The sequence below is a fragment of the Ascaphus truei genome, assembly GCF_040206685.1.
Source record: "Ascaphus truei isolate aAscTru1 chromosome 23 unlocalized genomic scaffold, aAscTru1.hap1 SUPER_23_unloc_1, whole genome shotgun sequence".
Classification (NCBI taxonomy): domain Eukaryota; kingdom Metazoa; phylum Chordata; class Amphibia; order Anura; family Ascaphidae; genus Ascaphus; species Ascaphus truei.
Genome location: NW_027453862.1, coordinates 628072 through 633316, shown reverse-complemented (window position 1 = coordinate 633316; position 5245 = coordinate 628072). Strand labels below are relative to the sequence as shown.

The following is a 5245-nucleotide window of genomic DNA, read 5'->3' as shown; positions in this document are numbered from 1 at the left end:
TACTGTATGTCATGATATGATATATGTCATGATATGATATGTCATGATATGATATGTCATGATATGATTTGTCATGATATGATTTGTCATGATATGTCATGAAATGATATATGTCATGATATGATATATGTCATGATATAAAATGTCATGATATGATATATCATGATATGATATATGTCATGATATGATATGATATTTGATATGTCATGATAAGATATATGTTATGATATGATAAATGTCATGATATGATATATGTCATGATATGATAATATTTGATATGTCATGATATTATGTCATGATATGTCACGATATGTGATTATATGTCATGATATAATATGATTTGTCATGATATGTCATGATATGACATATCAAAATATTTAATAAAATAATGCAAAATGAATGACAAATAGAATGAACAAAGAGAAAACCAACGATGAGAATGGGATTTGAACCCATGCGTGCAGAGCACAATGGATTAGCAGTCCATCGCCTTAACCTCTCGGCCACCTCATCTATAGAAAAGAACAAAAAAGGATTTTTTTTAAAACAATGCAAAAAATAAAATAAAAATAATGCGAAAATTAATGTAACGATTAAAAAATTCAAATATAATTATAAAAAGAATGCAAAAAATCATGTCATGATATGATATGTCATGATATGTCATGATATGATTTGTACTAATACTGTATGTCATGATATGATATATGTTATGATATGATATATGTCATGATATGATATGTCATGATATGATTTGAAATGATATGATTTGTCATGATATGTCATGATATGATATACAGTGGCGACACACTTTATTCTCGCTCGGCTAGTCCTGCAAATTCGGGTATACTCGGGTGTATTGAGGTTTGTGATCGTTTTCTGCCAGAGTGTATAGCGTTATTCTCCCGGCAGGGATTGAAGCATTTTATTCCGGCTGGCTGCAATACTGCAATGCCATGTAAAAACACATGAGGGCGCTTGCGAGCTGTTCTCTTTGAAGACGTCCCCTATAATGAATTGTAATGCAGTATATATACTGTATATACTGTATATATATACTGTATAACAACAACCCCTATAACCCCTAACATACAGTACTGTACACATACAGTACTGTATATGCACATACATAAATGATACTATGGGCCGGCGGGGGGGCGAGATGTGTTTGCAGCAGAGAGAGATCCGCTGCTCTCTCTCTGCGCAAACATCAGCACATTAAAAATGATTTTAAATACATTTTTATTTATAGTGTAGATGTGCAGGGTGTCTCGGGAGCTGAACCGCACTGGTTTAAGGTCCAGGGACCCCCTGCTCCCCGAGATACAGCCCCCTTTATAAAGTGCCGGTATCCCTCTGCGTTTAAAGGGTCGATCACGTGATCGCGGCCTGTAAACCAAGCAGAGCAGAGGGATATAGGCACCCCCTAATGGGGACTGTATCTCGGGGAGCAGGGGGTCCCCAGACCTAAAACCACAGCGGTTCAGCTCCGGAGACCCTCTGCACATGTACAGTATAAATAAAACACACACATCAATAAAGAATCGTTCTTTACCTTAGCGGCTATGTGCTATGGTAACGAAGCAGAATTTCTGTATTTTAATAATATTGTACAGTGAGCAGGGGGTTCCCTGAGCCAGAAATTAATGCTCAGGGACCCCCCTGCTCCTGCACAATATTATTAAAAATACAGAAATGCTGCTTCATTACCATAGCGGATAGCCGCTAAGGCAATGAAGGGGTTAACTCACCGTGCCCGCTTTATTGTGGGTAGCGGGGGTGGGTGAGGGGGGTATTTGGTCCTTGGTGTGAGTTTAGGGCTTGCGGGGGGGTTGCGGGTGCACTTAACCCCTTCACGGCCGTAGCAGTTAATACCGCTACGGTCATGAAGGGGTTAAGCCCTCCCGCTACCCCCCAGCAAGCCCTAAACAGCCACCATTGGGGCTAATACCCCCTTCACCCACCCCCGCTACCCACAATAAAAAAAAACTCACACACAGCAGGCGCCAAAAAATAAATAAATAAATCTAAATAAATAAATTACTATAAATAAATACATTTGAAATACATTTTTATTTATAGTGTAGATGTGCAGGGGGTCTCCGGAGCTGAACCGCACTGGTTCCAGGTCGGGGGACCCCCTGCTCCCCGAGATACAGCCCCCTTTATGAGGTGCCGGTATCCCTCTGCTTGGTTTAAAGGTCCTGATCACGTGACCGCGGCCTCTAACCCAAGCATAGGGATACCGACACCCCCTAAAGGGGCCTTTATCTCGGGGAGCAGGGGGTCCCCAGACCTAAAACCACAGCGGATCAGCTCCGGAGACCCTCTGCACATCTACAGTATGAATAAAACAAGGGGGGGGGGCGCGAGCACTAGCAGAGGGAAGGCAGGGGGGCGAGCTGCAAAAGTTTGTGCTCCCCTGGTATAACCAATAAATAATATAGCTGATATAGCAATTTGGTTGTGGCTAGAGAGAGATTATAATGGCAGTGAGAATTAGTGGCCAGAATTAATAACAGTGCAATTACTAAAAAGTAACTGTAATAAAATAATAATAAACACTATGCCTAAACACAATAAAAGTCCAGAAACCTAGCTCTAATAGCTATGTTATAACTCAATCATAAAAGGATCCAATTCGGGCGTCCTCTGGAGCCCTGGCAGCTCTCTTCAGGGAAATAACCACCTCCTCGATAGATATCTAAACAAAAAAAAGAAGAGAAAGCGCCCGCTCCATGTGTAAATTCGGTTTAACAATTTCATTTCCTGGACAAGATAAAAATAGCAAACTCACAAACATCCGTTTGGTAAAAGCATTGTGTGAGTGTCACGCTGCGCTCACCACAAACAGGACGGAAGACCGCGGGGCTGAGGTGGGGATTGATAGGCACCAACCCACAACCACGCAGTCCTGTCCGGAATGCGTAGTCCTAGTCGTACCGCGTCGTAGGGTTGGAGAGGTCAGGGTAGTCAGGGTACTTGCCGTGTTCCAGGGTTGGAGAGTCCGGGTAGGTAGAGTTTCGTAGCCAAGGTCCTGGGTAATAGAAGGTAGAGTAGTCGAGTAACGAAGCCGGGGTCAAAGTGCTGGAGAGTGTAGAAATCCAAGTAACAGGCAGGGTCAAACAGGTCAGACAAAGTTCAAGACAAAACTAGACAGCAGCGGTGAGCACAATGCATAAACAGGAGTTTATGCTCAGCAATCAAGGACAGGCAGAAGCAGGTATATATGTGGGAAGGGTCCAATACCTTGCAGGGGTGTGTACTGATCCACCAATGGTATCAGAGAGACACTGATCAAAAACAGCTTGCAATTAGGCTTTCCTGATGCTAGGTCTGGTTGCCGGGCAACCCGCGCGCGTGCGCGATGCGGGTCGCGACGTGATGACGTCATGGTTTACTCAGCAAGTCTCCGCCTGTGGGAGGCTCCAGCAGCTCCCTCACGTTCTCCTGCTTCCTGGTTGCCGAGCAACCCGTGCGCGTGCGCGATGCGTCTCGCGGAGCTCCGCCATCACGCCGCTGCGCCTGCACTGCCCTGGCAGTGCGTGGGCGCATGACTCTGCCCCGTGGTGCTTCCCTGAGTCGGTCTCCACGCGGATCAGAGGCAAGTGTGACAGTGAGACAGGCTCGTGCTCCGTGGTAATCCGGTGGTCACTCCGCAGCTCCAGACTTTGGACGATGACCGGGAAACTCGATAGGCTGCGCCCCTCGCAGTGTGGTCCTCCAGCAATCTGTGGTATGTTGTGGTTCCACTGTAAATCCGGTGTCTCGTCTTGGTCGTGTACCAACTTCCCTTCCGGCGTCAGGACGTATAGTGTGGCAATAGCAACGAGAAGAAAGTGCTGAGGTGGGGTTGGATCCCCCTCGGTTATTTCTTGTTTTATTAATAAATAATTTACTATATTTTAATCTCTGGTGCGCATTGTGTGCATTTTTCTTCTTGTCTGCACAGTGCTTCAGATGCTGCATCTGAAAAAATGCCGGTGGATCGGGATGTGAGGTAGGGAAGTGACGTCCGCGCCGGAACGTTATTGCCACGCCTCCAAATATTTATTGCCACGCCCCCCAATCACACCCGCTGCATACCCTGCAAAGCCATAAAAAAGCTCAGGCTTCAGCAAGTGTATTGCAGCGTGTGTGCCTTCCCTCCGTCTGAAATACTATAGACGCAGCCTTATCGACGCTTACTAAATAGGCCCGTGTCTCTCTCTCTCTCTCTCTCTCTGTGTCTCTGTCTCTCTGTGTGTCTCTGTCTCTCTCTGTGTGTCTCTGTCTCTCTCTGTGTGTCTCTCTGTGTCTCTGTCTCTCTCTCTGTGTCTCTGTCTCTCTCTGTGTGTCTATGTTTCTCTCTGTGTGTCTCTGTGTGTGTCTCTGTATCTCTGTCTCTCTCTGTGTCTCTGTGTGTGTCTCTGTGTCTCTCAAATCAAATCAGCTTGATTGGCATGTCAAAAGAACATTTCAGAATTGCCAAAGCGTGAGTAATAGGGGGTGTGGGACAATGATTACACGAATACTAGGGGGTACGGTATAATGGTTATACAGTACATTACTTTTGTCTCTCTCTCTCTCTGTGTGTCTGTCTCTTTCTCTCTGTGTCTCTCTCTCCCTATGTCCCTCTCTCTGTCTCTCTCTCATTCTTTGTCTCTCTCTCTGTGTCTCTCATTCTCTGTCTCTCTCTCATTCTCTGTCTCTCTCTCATTCTCTGTCTCTCTCTCATTCTCTGTCTCTCTCTCTCATCCCTGTATGATAGGTATGTTCCAACTCTATTTTTTGCTCTTCTTTTCCGTTTGAGAGGAGGGAGTCCCTCACCTCTTCAGCCACACACCAGGAACGCTGGATTGCTTACAGACGCTCGGAGAGGCGGATACAGGCGTGGATTGCAGGCACTGATTTATCTGGTAAGTACGCAAACATGCTTGAACAAGGGCCGCAGACATGTAAATCCGGCGTCTCGTCTTGGTCGCGTACCAACTTCCCTTCCGGCGTCAGGACGTATAGTGTGGCAATAGCAACGAGAAGAAAGTACTGAGGTGGGGTTGGATCCCCCTCGGTTATTTCTTGTTTTATTAATAAATAATTTACTATATTTTAATCTCTGGTGCGCATTGTGTGCATTTTTCTTCTTGTCTGCACAGTGCTTCAGATGCTGCATCTGAAAAAATGCCGGTGGATCGGGATGTGAGGTAGGGAAGTGATGTCCGCGCCGGAACGTTATTGCCACGCCTCCACATATTTATTGCCACGC

At 45.5% G+C, this 5245-nt stretch overlaps 1 non-coding gene across 1 annotated transcript; it reads right to left on the bottom strand.

The window, feature by feature from the left end:
• Window positions 1-431: 431 nt before the first annotated feature.
• Window positions 432-513, bottom strand: TRNAS-GCU (transfer RNA serine (anticodon GCU)). Its single transcript has one exon. It is a non-coding gene; the product is annotated as a tRNA-Ser (tRNA).
• Window positions 514-5245: the final 4732 nt, after the last annotated feature.